Below are 14,763 nucleotides of genomic sequence, written 5' to 3' on the forward strand. Positions count from 1 at the left end.
CTCATCCTCGACATCCCCCACCACAGCCACATCACTGCCCACCTGAGAGACCTGCACTGGCTCCCCATCAACAAGAGGATCACCTTCAAGCTCCTCACCCACGCTCACAAAAGCACTCCACAATGCCGAACCAGCATACCTCAACAAACGACTCACCTTCTACACCCCAAACCACCAGCTCTGCTCTGCTGACCTCGCCCTCACCACCGTTCCAAGCATCCACCGAACGACCACCAGTGGCTGATCATTCTCACACCTCGCCGCAAAGACATGGAACACCCTCCCCATCCACCGGCGACAGACCCAGGACCTGCTGACCTTCAGAAGACTTCTCAAGACCTGGCTGATCGAGCAGTAGCAGCACCCCCCTCCCCCTTAGCGCCTTGAGACCCTCACGGGTGAGTAGTGCGCTCTACAAATGCTCTGATTGATTGATCCAACTATTTGTTTTGTGGTTAATTTGAATAAAATGATTTGCTTGGGAATTAAGAGTTGGATGAATGGTTCTCATATTTGCTGACCACACATGAATGTTGAGTTTTGTCATTGTGCGACATAATGCAAATTTTTTTGTTAATGATTCTGTACGGTTAATGTGAGATATCTTTGTCCGGGGGGGTGCCTGGGGTAGGGCCCCAGGGTGTGGGGGGCCGAGGATCCTGTGGGTGGTGGCGGTGGGTGTTGTGGCCCTCTTGGGGCTCCGAGCTGCATGATCAGTGGCTCCATGGCATCTGTTGTTCTTCAGGTGTGGCTCTGGGCTGGGCTCCCTGTCATGGTGCAAGTTGTCGTCCAACTTTACACCAGGTCAAAGCAGGTGTTAAATCCCTGCCCAATGCACCTTATCGCCTGTTTTGTGATCTTATTGCCAATCTGGCTGTTGGTTGAGAATGTTGAGGAGTGGTGTTGTCGCTGCTTTTGCACGGGAACACCTACTCTTCATCTCATCAGCGTTAGTTGCCGGAGTCATCTGTGGCGATGTTTTTTGTGGCTGCTATTGCAGGAAAAATGGTGATATCAGCGGTTAGCACCAGTTTGTGAATGGGGCGATAACTTTATTACCACTTTGGCTGCGATAAAGTGCAGATAACTCGGCGATAAGTCCTTGAGAATATGCCCCAAAGTTTTTTACTGAAAGAGGGTGATTCTATCAAGAAGCAGTTCAAACTGTGGGTCACATTTATGACTCAGGAACTTGTCAGTCAAGCTATCAGGCCTCACAGCACGCCATACTTTCTGGATTACACGGTCCGAATAAGTACCCTTGATCCAATTAGCTGAAGTTTTCCCTAGTTTACCTGGGTCTTCCCACATTCCCTCTATCTTTAGCTGGGTACACAAAGCTTTTATGGCACTCTGCAAGGGAGTTATACAGTTTGTGTTTAATATGATTAGCTCCTCTGTATGGGGCCAGCTAAGGTGTTGTACAAATTCTGCCTCAGTAGAACATGATTTTTAGGTGGGCTATATGGTCAATCCTTTTAAGATTCAAATCCCACCTGAGAAGTGTTGATGCTGTGTTAACTGGGATATTCAGGAGGGATCTCACAAATTTATTTTCCAGAATATTCAGTTGTGTGCTTTACCTACAGCCCCATACAATGATCTTCAAGGGGCATAGCTCTATAAACCTCAATGGCTGGAGAAACAGCTCTACAAGTTGTTGAATATGATTTCCCTCCATTTATCTCCAAGCCCCTGGACTTGTTGAACATGACAAAATGATTTAACAATTCCTGCAAGCCCATCAGAGATGATCACAGTAGGAGTGTTGTCGGGGAACAGCATGACAGGGGTGCTAGTACCAACTAACTTATATGCATCATGCTGGCACTTAGTCAATGATTCCACCACACCATTCATATACAGAGAGAACAATGTGGGGGCCAAGAAACATCCCTGCCTCACCCCCCGCTTAATGGGAATGCTAGTGGTCAGCTTGCCTTGGTCATTCCAACTTAACTGGGTGTAGGTGCCTGAGTGCAGTTTTACTAGCAAATAAAGCAGATCTTGTGGCATTCTATATTGGCCCAGTATCTCAGAGCATTTCTTTTGGTAGGTCAAATTCAGCCCTCATATCTGTGAAAGCTACATGTAAGTGATGTTTATTAATGGAAATATCCTTCCAGCAGGCTTTCATAAAACAGAACACTTGTTCGACTGTACTTCTTTTCTCTCAAAAACCTGCCTGGAATGTCAAGAAGACCTGGTCCTCAGCCATCTACTCCTGGAGACGAAGAAGGGCTTGCCTACAAAAGATCTTCTGTGTGCTGTAGATAAGGACAATTAGCCAATAGTATGCAGGGTTGTATTTTGGCATCTTCTTGTATATTGGTACAAAACAGCACCACGTAATGTCTCCAGGATCTCCTCCCCACTAGCTACAGGATTACCGAGCATAAGGTGGCAGTTATTTCACTCCTGGGGGTGCACATTAGCCAGGTTGCGTTGCTGTAAGGGTGTCGCCAACTTGCCCTCCCTTTTTTTTACAGCCCGGCCTACGTGGCTTTTTGGCTGAGCCGGGTACTTTGTATGTCCTGCCACACAAAATTAGGTGGGGTCGGTGAGTCAGGTCGCGTCGCTATAAAGACCTGTTCCCAGCTTGCTTGCTTTGTTTGGTTTTTGCTGTCCGTCCTCAACCACATGGCCTCCTGTTTGCCACAGTCACTAATCCGCTTATCTATGTGCAAACGTGGCCTCCTGTTCTTGGCAGGCAGCTCCTCTGCGCTCTGTTTAGCCTCTCCATGGGTCCCTCGCACACCATCAATAGACTGAAATTTTTCCTGTTTTTATTGCCAAACCTACTGTCTGATGATGCGATGATAGAGACCATGTATGACATATAGATAGACCATTAATAGTATTTTTCCACAGAAGAGGAACCAGAATTAGAATTAAATACTTGCCGTCCACACTGTCTGGGAACATAAAGTTTGATGTTCAATTTTTGTGCCATGGTGTGAATATTTTAAAACATTTACTTAAATTGCTCCTCTGATTTTTCCCTGTGATCACGGAACACAGTCAGAAGGTCTTGGACGTGATTACACACCTTGAGGGTATCAAGCTGAACAGCTTGAAGTGCCTGCCTGCAGCTGTTATGATGGAGGAGCATCTCCCCCCATCCAGCAGCGGAATGAAAATAAAAAAAAGATAATAAGCCATGGTTTATTAACATTTTATTTTGTGTCCCGGATTCTTGGGGTTGGGGCCAGGGCGATAACAGGCACCCACTGGGAGTGGGATGCATGGTTATCAGTGCACATGACAGCCAAACTGTCATGCGCACATTGCATGTTCTCCACGCAGGCTGCGTTGCAGCCTGGGTGGAGAACATGCCCAGCCTCCCAGTCCCTGGCTGAGCACCGAACCACAGCATTGAAGGGTTGTTATTGGCTTTGGGGAGCCTGGGTGCTTCCAGCTTCTGGCCAGAGTGGACCAACAATGAGGAGGGATGACGAGAAGAGACACAGTAGTGGCGGCAAGGAGGTACATTTGTTTTTCTACTACACCCTCTGCCCCGCCCCAACCCCCAGCTGCCAATCCATGCAAGCTGCCACTGCCTGGCTTACAGATTCCAATCTTGATGAATAATTTGAAATATGGACAAGCAAAAGAGAAAGCTCACTGTGCTTGAGGAACATTGCAATTGATACGCATCATGACGTGTTTTCTCTGATGTTGTAGTAACCAGTAAGCTTAATTGCTTAAAAATCTCTTCAAAGTTTTGAATATCGCAAGGGACTGGGGCTCGCGGACCCCGCCCAAATGGGACCAATGGGTACGGGATATGGACTGGTGCCAAAGGGCCGAAGAAACTATCTACAAAAGCAGAGGTTGCACCAAAAAATGGCGTAAGATATGGGGACCATGGCGGAAATACAGGCAGCCGGGGGGAGGACTGGGACCCTAACAGCTATTGTTATTTGTCTCATCTGTGTCCTTGAAGGTCGGTCATTGTTCAGAGGATGGGTAATTCACTGCATGTATCGTGCTAAATGTCCTGTATTGTTCGATGGTCTGAGCAAAGTTAATAAAAAGATTTATAAAAAAAAAAAAAATCTCTTCAAAGTTTGAGCAAAAAATTTGAATGCTCTTGTATTTTTTTGTCCATCGTGTTTCACTCAGCAATGGCACATTGGGAAATAGAGATCTTATTAGTGGACTTTCATGGAAAAATGTGATGATAGCTTTCACTGTGCCGATATAATTTCATTTATCAGGATCAGCATTCAGGTAATTAACAACCGAATTACGTTTATGTGCAGCACAGTGAGCAAAAGCAGCTTTAGGATATTTTCTCTTAATTATGGCTTGAAAACTACCTTCCTTTCCTGTCGTTGCAGAGCATCCATCATACTCTTGGCCATGAAGGGCCCGATTCACAGAACTAATTTAAGACAAAATCCTAAACTTACTACCATTTTGGTATTCACAGAAGGCACTTCCTCATTTTGCTATTCACAGAAGACACTTACTCACTCTGGTATTCACAGAAGTTAGGAGTCCTAACTTTAGGACTCCTAAATGCCTTCTGTGAATACCGAAAGTCTTAAAATTAGGATTTTTCTCAGTTTAGGAGTTCTAAAGTTAGGACTCTTAACTTTACTACTACTAAACTGAGAAAAATCCTAATTTTAAGGCTTTTGGTATTCACAGAAGGCATTTAGGAGTCCTAAAGTTAGGAGTCCTAACTTTACTACTACTTAATTGAGAAAAATCCTTATTTTAATACTTTCAGTACTCACAGAAGGCATTTAGGAGTTCTAAAGTTAGGAGTCCTAACTATACTACTACTAAACTGAGAAAAATCCTAATTTTAAGGCTTTCGGTATTCACAGAAGGCATTTAGGAGTCCTAAAGTTAGGAGTCCTAACTTTACTACTACTAAACTGAGAAAAATCCTAAGTTTAAGACTTTCGGTATTCACAGAAGGCATTTAGGAGTCCTAAAGTTAGGACTACTAACTTCTGTGAATTCCGAAATGAGTAAGTGTCTTCTGTGAATACCAAAATGAGTAAGTGTCTTCTGTGAATACCAAAATGATTGTGGGGCCGATTCACAGAACTAACTTAAGACAAAATCCTAAACGTACTACTTTTGGTATTCACAGAAGTTAGGATTTTGTCTTAAGTTTGTCTTAAGACAAACTTAAGACAGACTTAAGACAGACTTAAGACAAACTTAAGACAAACTTAAGACAGACTTAAGACAGACTTAAGACAAACTTAAGACAAAATCCAAACTTAAGTCTGTCTTAAGTCTGTCTTAAGTCTGTCTTAAGTTTGTCTTAAGTCTGTCTTAAGTCTGTCTTAAGTTTGTCTTAAGTCTGTCTTAAGTCTGTCTTAAGTTTGTCTTAAGACAAACTTAAGACAAAATCCTAACTTCTGTGAATACCAAAAATAGTAAGTTTAGGATTTTGTCTTAAGTTAGTTCTGTGAATCGGGCCCAGTAAGTTTAGGATTTTGTTTTAAGTTAGTTCTGTGAATCGGGCCTGAAGTTTTTTTTAAGTTTAATCGAAATTTATAACATATAACTATAATCGTATTTGCAATTCAGATAGCATCCAATTCTTTTAAGGTTGCACTCCAATAATTCTTCACTGATGACAGCTACAGTGCTACTTGTGTCTACAAAACATACTCCTAGTGACATCTGTTCTTTTACGGATATGTCAGCACTTTCATCAGCAATGACTAAAAATCATTTTGACATATTGACTAAGGATACCAGAGGCGGCTGCCACAAAACTTCATTGGAGGTCAGGTTGAGGGGGCAAGGGAGAAATAATTTTTGAAAAAACCTACTGTCCTGCCACTGATGCGTCCTTGCTCCTCTACACTCCTGATGGTGTCCCAGCAGTCCCTGGGACACCGGCACAGGCTCCCCACCAAATCCAGATGCTGCTCTCATAGCATGAGAGCATTGCCAGGATTGGTCTGAGTGGCCTTGTTTGCTGCTCAGACAGTGCCTTAGTGCCTGCGGCATTTCTCCAACCCAGCTGTGCAACAAAGGGGTCTATTAGGATGGCGGGCGGACTGGAGTCACCAGAAAAACGTGCTGCTAGTGATTTACTCGAACTCAGCCTAATTTTTAAACTGACAGTGCCAGGCAGAAGACTATAAGCAAAGTTTGTTAAGATGTAGCAGGTCTGGCCAAAAAGCGCTATGAGCCACAGTGAACAGGGCCTGTGCAGAGTGCTTCTGCAGCGCATGACACACGCTGCTTCTTCTTCTCTGTCCTGTCTGTCTCTGAGGCTGTGCACTATGCTGGGGGCTAGGGGTCGTACCATGGCAGTGAAACCTAGTGGGGAGACTGTGGTCCAATGCAGATTGGTCTAACTTAGGACACGTGAGGAGGCTTCTGCACGGTAGGAGGGGACCGGCTATGTACTTGCACTGCCATTGGTAGCGCTCAGCTAGCAATGACAGTGGTAGCTGCCAAGAACTACCCGCCATCCGTGACACAGACTGCTTTTGCCTCTGTACTAATAATGCAGCACAACACTATGGCAGCCGTAGTGTTACGCTACACTTTCTAAATCCACCAGGCAGTCAGTGAGTGACCCCGCAGTGAGTGGAGCTTTTTCCCATCCAAATGAGAAAAAATTTGCTAATTTGTGTGAGAAATTTTCCAATCTGATTAAATCCAGTGGAGGGAGCAGGTGCCTCCCCTTGCACTCTCCACCTCCCCCCGTGGACGTCCATGGCTTTAGGAGAGTGGTCTTTCTCAAAGATGGAGGGAGGGCACGCCATTGCATCGCCTCCTTTTATACCGCAAGAAGGCAGGGAAAAGGCTTAATAAAATTCATCAGGAAATCCATCATTCTCCGGGGCCTAATTGGTGGAGAGCTCAGTAATAGCTAAAGGGATCTTGTCAAGTGTAAGTGGAGCATCAGGAAAGAGATGACAGAAGCCCTCAAGCCATGCCAAAGCAGTTCACTCAAGGTGGGCAGTGTTCTCCTCTAGGGTGTGTGAAGTCATAGAAGTGTACAGGGTGGGACAGTGTGCCACAAATTCTGTCAGTATGTCTTCAGCTTCATACAGCATGACCCTCTCTTCTCTAGTAAGTGAAGTCATCTCATGGGGTTGTCAGGCCTGATGGACAAGCATGGCCAGAGTTCTACCAGGTCTCTCAGCCTCACCGTACACCCTGGGTCGCACTTGTTGATGAGGGTGTTTAACTTCCTGCTCAGTTAGTTCTGTGAATTCCTTCAATGTGATTTTTATGTCCTTGGGTCTTGTTCATTTGTATATAGTCGTTTTAAGTGCCGGCTCTCTCTTTACATTAAGTCTAGTCTATCAAGGAGAGACCTACGCACCCCATGCTGATTGGACATACAAACCCCCCACATGTTGGCCTTGAAAGTCTCCCAGAGGATCCAGTAAGAGTCCACCAATTCTAATAAAACAAAGTGTGTATTTCAGCTTTGATCTCATCTTCAAAGACTGTGTTGTGTTACGCTTGAGGTGATAATCGCCAGGTGAAGGCTCGGTGCCTGTATGCAGGCGTTATCAACATGAGCATGACCCAGGAGTGGTCCGAGAGCATGCATGGAAGGTGCTCGATATGTTTGATCCACACAGCTATGCCACAGGAGCCGAACTAGTAATCCAATCTGGGCCATGTCCTGTGTGCCGCAGATACGTGTGCTCCCTTCCACCAGGTGGGGAACCTCTATCGTCAGATATCAACAAGTCTGTGTGCCTCTATAATTTCAGCGAGTCCCCTAGTAGCTGCATGGTGTGCCTGTGTTGTGGCATTCTGACAGTTGAGTTGCCTTTCGAGAACCAGATTAAAATCCCTCATCTCCCATAGCAGAGTGTGACGCGAGATAGCCATGCATTTGTTCCATAGTTGTCGAAGGTAATGGGGATCGTCTGTAAGTGTTAATGAGAGTTAGGTGCCGCCCAGCAATCCAGGCTTGTACTATGGTGTATCAGCCCTGTGTGTGATTTTCCTCGTGAAGTAAGTCAAAAGGGGAAGCCCCATCTGCTCAGAAGAGCCATGCCCTTTGCGTAGGAGGAGTACTTTCACTGCGAATGTGGAGATGGTTGAGGCACTAATGTGTATCTCCAGTCATAGAGCTCCCTCGACCTTATGACGATTTAGGTAGGAGAGCCCTAGTTGGGCCATATGGGGATTGTTCAGTCCACGCGCATTCCAGGTCAACCAGTGAACAGTCTGTGAGTCATTCAGGGCCTGAGTCACCCTTGTCTCGAGGAGTGAGATCTTGGTAACCACATTGTCTGTGGTGGAGCAAGGTCGTCCATCGACCCCCTGCCCCTCAGTGTCTGAGTAAAAGCAGGCTGCATGTTAATGGCACAACTTTGTGTAAAACCCCTCCTCCCACCCACACCAGCGACCCTGACATGGAAGTGAATGTACCCGTAACCAGGAACTTAAACGCACACTGAAACAGTATACAGGTGATAATGAACATGCAGTGCACTTAGGTGGAAGATACAGGGATTACCCTAGCAGGGGAGGCCAAAGTGCTGACCATTCAACACTACCCAACAGGGCAGTGCTAGCCAACATAACATCGTGTAAGGGTAGAGCGTAGTCCAGTGCATATAGTCTAGAATTTATAACGTACTAGCCCTGGACAGTATGATCCAATATCAGTGAGTCCGATGTAGGACATGTTAGTTTTTGGAGCAGGTAGAACCGTGGCCAGCAGTGGCACAGATTCATATCATCCTGGTTGTCCAGTGAGTCATCTGGCTTATGCCCTCCTTCTGGTTCTCGGATAGACAGGAAAGTATGTCATCAGTATCTGTCTTTAGTTTCTTGATGAAGGGTGATGTAGCCGTAGGAGAAGAGAAAATGTAGGGATCATACTCTGTGAGTAATTTTGAGCCGTGCTGGCATGGCATGTTTTATACCCGCCTGTCGCATTTTCCATTTGAGTGGTAAGTATTCCCTGCACGCCTCTTTCACTGCCAGAGAGATATCAGGAAATATTGAAATGGCGGAATTGTCATTAAAAAGTTAGCGCTTCTCACGGGCCATTCGCAGACCTGCATCTTGGTAGTTCAAGAGCCGCACCGGCAATTAGGATGCCACCGCCACCGTGGCGGTGGCATCCTCCATTCCCAGCATTGGGAATGCACTGCGTGCATTGTCATGCACAAGGTGACAGGCACAGCGAGGTGCCTACCACCATGTCCATGACAATGCAGGGGGGTACCATAGGTACCCCCCATGTGCACCCCCAACCCCCAATACCCTGGGGGCCCACAAAAGACCACCGGAAGAGAATTCTGCATGCCTTTCCGTGGCGGCAATGCCACCATGGAAAGGCATGTTTCTGCCCTCATGCTAATATGGATGCCGGTGGCTAGCAGACACCACCACCATATTAAACCCTTCTTCACCCGGTCGACTTGTCGACCGGGCGGAAAAGCGGCGGACGGTCTTCCCTTCCGCCGTGGTACCCCCCGCCATACTAATATGGCGGGGGGTAAATGGGTGGCAGGCGGGGAAGGATGTAGGGCAGATCGCCTCTGCCATGCGGGTGGTGGCAATCCGCCCTACATTCTAATGGGTCTCATAGTGTCAAAAGAGTGACGCTTTTCTGCATAGTAAGCAACAGTGTCTTCATGTCTGGATCCTCAGCCACTTCATGGACGTCCTGGGAGGCTGCCCATGATCGATGGGGTGCAATTTACTGGCTTTATGAGTATTGAAGGGAAGCTTTTTTTGTTTTGTGTCACTTTTCCCCATCGTTGGTGGCTGTCTAGCGAGATGCAGATTGAGAAGATTATCATCCTGACTGTGGCACGCTTCCCAGGGGGACCCAATAGTCTAGACTAAGTGCTCTTGTCTAGAGGGAGGGGATAGCTCCAACTAGTTTGAGGCCACCACAAGCTCACTGTGTGATTGCGGTGTTTCTATGGACCCCCACCAGTGTCTGTTGGATGGTGGCATGGGGGGCAGCAAAATGTAAACCCTGTCCCCCTATCCAGACTGCGACCATGCGCGTATTTGGCCCCGTCCTCCCAGTGACAGAAGATTACTGGAAAGCTTGTGCAGGCTGAGGCAGCAGTCATGCAGCCACTATACAGTCATCGGATCCACTCCAGTGGGGCCCAGGCACATAGCCCTGTCAGATGTGCCTCCATTACTTGCGTGCCCACTGCGTCTCAGAACTGGGGCCCACCAGGCACCGATGCTTAGTCTCCACAGTTCTAGGAGGTCCATTCAGCCGCAAGGCCCGCAGATAGTCTCCTGTGTCAGGCAGGGAGACACTGTCCACTACAATCCTACAGGAAATGGGGGAGAGCACAGGAATACAGCTCAGCATGCACATCCTCGCTATCAGGACCCGTTCGTAGTGTGTGTCTCATTAGGGGGCTGCCATCTTTCTCTTTGATCTCTATGTGGTCCATATGGTTCAGTTATGCTGTCAAGCGCCGCCTCTGGGGTAACTCAGGCTCTGGAAATGTCCAGCACTTATCTGCGGGTACAATACACTTCCAGGCGAGGGTTTCATTTGCACTGACTATCCAGATTGACTATCTGACGCTACAATGCAAACAAATACAACGCATGCTTTTACAACGCAACTTTTACAACGCAACTAACATTACATCACATTTTTTTTACAATGCATACCATTACAATGCAAATGTAGTATAATAAATTGAATGATCCATTACAACACACACTACCACAACGCACACTTTTACAACGTGTTTTTGTTTATTTATTTGTATAATAAACCCCTGGAGTGGGATGCAGGGAAAATAGGGAGTTTGGGTGGGGAAGTGTTTCAAAACCTGGGCCTTTAAATGTAATACATGAGTATTAAAATTAATACTCGAGTACTAGCATTAATACTCCTGTTTAATATTTATAATATAAAAAAAGCTGACAATTATTTCAATATATCAAAAATAATGCTACAACAGATACTATTTTATTACATGCTATTTAATTAAAAGACCCTACATTAAAATTAAAACTCAGGTACTTTTTTAAACCAATGAAATATTTTATATGCTAATATAATTTTACTAAATATTACCCACATATATAAACCCCATATCAAATAATTATAAAATTTAAAGAAATAATAAATATTGTATAAATTATATTTTTAATATCATATACATTTGACTAAAAATTTCAAAAAATTTCAATTTAATCACAAGCCAAACAAACGAACATTAATACACTTAATTTTACAAAATAATCTACCATTAATAATTCTTACATTTTCGCATAAAAAAACACAATAACAAACAACTAATACAAACACATTAAATGCACGAAAACAAAAGCACTACAACTCTTTCATTGAAATAACTTTGACCTGGAAATAGCCAAAACGGATGTTATCACATACCAAAATAACAGGTTACGAACACTAACACAACCAAATAATTATTTACATTCTCAAACAACATTAAAAACACAGTGAATAAACATGCACAAAACATATTTAAATTTCAAATAACGTTCAACACAACAAAACGTATAAAAGAAGCCGTCCACCATTTTAAAAACTGTAGTTACCTGATTACCTGAGACTGCAGGCGCGTTTTGCTACAGAAAAATATAAACCTCGGAGCGAGCCATCTAAAACACCAAGTAAGTACAAACTGTAGAAATGTATAATTATTTACAAATTTATAGATACGCAAATATACTAAAATAAAACATATTAACTTTTTTGCAGTTTGTTTGGAAACTTTTCAAACTTCTACAAAAGATTACAAAATACTCTGTTTTGGTCACTATATATAAAGTAAGTGAATAAAACTATATACATATTTTTTAACCGTTTTCAAATAAATGTATAGTGGTAGATTTACTAAAACTATTCCAACTAGAAAGGATACTTCCTCAAGGAAAATGATAATTAAAATTAAGTTTAAAATGTGTATTCCAAATACAAATTGTGATATGCCTCACAGAAAATGTTATATAGTTCGACTTTAAATTAATATTCCAACTCCAAGCTTATTTACCTCAAGAAAACAGCTGAATAAAGCTATTATTAAAATTCCTATTCCAACTCCAAACAATACTTACCTCAATTACAATGCTCGATAATAATATAGTTTAAATTAATAATAGAAATGCAAAGGTTGTTTGCATCACATAAAATACAAAATAATATTAAATTTAAATTACAATTACAACTCCAAACAATGCTTACCTCAGTTAAAAAGCTTGATAGTGTTGATATCAAAATTACTATCCCAATTACAAGGAATGCTTACAACAATGAAAAAACAAAAAAATATTATCATTTAAATTACTATTCCAACTCCAAGAGGTGCTTACATTTGAGAAAATACTTAGGGGCCGATTCCGATCTGGGTCGGAAGGGCTCCGAACGCGATCCGGCAGGAAAAACGTACGAGTCGGACTCGTGTTTCCCGACCGACTTGGACACCTGTACGAGCGAGCAAGTACGATGCGACTGTATGCGTGTGTTCCGACTGAACCATTCCTGGATCTGACCCAATCCGACTGACTCGTACGGACACAATTCGCACCGCGCAATGGAGATGTTTTACGACCGTATGAGTTCGATGTACGCGTCGGACAGCCGGATCAAGTCGAAGTTTCCAGCTCGCAAAACATCCGGGTAGCTGTCTTTGGGTGTCCACGTCGGACCCCCATCACCCGCAACCTTATGACTCGGACACAGGGGGAGACCCGAGGGTCTCCCCAACACAGGCATGAACGGTGCTGATGGCACTGACGTGTACCCACAGTAGGGGGCGCCCTTGTGCGAGACGTACCCATTCAGTCAATGGGAGCCCATGTACGCGTCGTACGACCGGCTCCCATTGACTTCTATGGGAGTCCGCCCGAACCAATCCAGCAGCATGCGTCCGCATCGTACTCGCTCGGTCGGACTGCAGGAGTCCGGCTCAGTCAGAAAACACTACAGATCCGGCTCGGTCGGAGAGCTTTCCGACCCAGATCGGAATCGTCTCCTTAATAGTGATAACATTTCATATACTATTTAACTCTAAAGGGGGCTTACTTCACGGAAAATGCTGCATAGTAATGATGTTTAAAATACTATTTCTACTCCAAAGGGTGCTTACCTCAGGGAAAGTGCAGGCTAGTGGTGGTATTAAAATTACTATTCCAACTCCAAAAGGTGCTTGCCTCAGGAAAGGTGCAGGATAGTGGTGGTGTTAAAATAACTATTCCTACTCCAAAGGCTGCTTGCCTCAAGGAAAATGCTGGATAGTGGTGATGTTAAAATTACTATTCCAACTCCAAAAGGTGCTTGCCTCAGGAAAAGTGCAGAATAGTGGTGGTGTTAAAATTAGTATTCCTACTCCAAAGGATGTGTGCCTCAAAGAAAGTGCAGGATAGTGATGGGATTAAAATTATTATACCAACACCAAAGGATGCTTGCCTCAGTGAAAATGCTGGATAATGGTGGGGTTAAAATTACTATTCCAACTCCAAAAGGTGCTTTCCTCAATAACGGTGCAGGATAGTGAGGGTGCTAAAATTACTATTCCTACTCCAAAGGTTGCTTACCTCAGGGAAAGTGCAGGATAGTGGTGGGCTTAAAATTACTATTCCAACATCAAAGAGTGCTTGCCTCAGGGAAAGTGCTGAATAATGATAGTCTTAAAATTACGATTCCATCTCCAAAAGTTGCTTGCCTCATTGAAGGTGCAGGATAGTGGTAGTGTTAAAATTACTATTCCTACTCCAAAAGGTGCTTGCCTCAGAGAAGGTGCAGGATAGTGGTGTTTTAAATTACTATTCCTACTCCAAATGGTGCTTACCTCAGGGAAAGTGCAGGATAGTGGTGAGGTTAAAATTACTATTCCAACGCTAAAGGATGCTTACCTCATGGAAAATGCTGGATAGTGGTGGAATAAAAATTACTATTCCTACTCCAAAGGGTGCTTACCTCAGGAAAAGTGGAGGATAGTGTGGGTATTTAAATTAATATTCCTACCCCAAGTGATGAAGCTAAAACTACTATTCCTACTCTAAAGGGGGCCTGCCTCAGTAAAAATGCTATGTATTGATAAAAACTAAATTACTAATCCTACTGAAACATTTGCTTATCTCAGTAAAACATGCTTGTTGTTTTTGATTACCTGATAAATGTTATCGCAAACTATAAATATTTGTTCTTCTTTTTATATACCAACAGATTACTATTACATCCATCAACAAAGTATCCACAAAACGTTCTGAAAAGCATATTACAAGGCAATTTTCTAAAATATTTACACCAAAAAGAAGTAAACAAATAATATAGTATACAAACACAAATGAAACAAATAAAAGAACATCATCATTACAATTTCTAAACAATGTTCAAATATTTTTTCTTTCAGCTTTCAAAACTTTCAACGTACATAAAAAGGAAAAACATGACCAGGTAATTTTCACATCAATACATTTTTTCTTTAAAGTTTTTACTACTAATATTATAAATAAATACAATTCTCTCATCCCACAGAAAAATACATTTAGCAGGTAAATACATTTTTTAAACTTCACTAAAGAAATATAGGCAAATAAACACAAATGTATCTCTTCAACAAAAAAGAAAAAGTTTTGTACAATTATAAAACATTAACCTGTTGTAGTAGTAGTATAGTTAGGACTCCTAACTTTAGGACTCCTAAATGCCTTCTGTGAATACCGAAAGTCTGAAAATTAGGATTTTTCTCAATTTAGTAGTCCTAAATTTAGGACTCCTAAATGCCTTCTGTGAATACCGAAAGCCTTAAAATTAGGATTTTTCTCAGTTTAGTAGTT

This window comes from Triturus cristatus, chromosome 4_1, assembly GCF_964204655.1.
Source record: "Triturus cristatus chromosome 4_1, aTriCri1.1, whole genome shotgun sequence".
In the NCBI taxonomy this organism is placed as follows: Eukaryota; Metazoa; Chordata; class Amphibia; order Caudata; family Salamandridae; genus Triturus; species Triturus cristatus.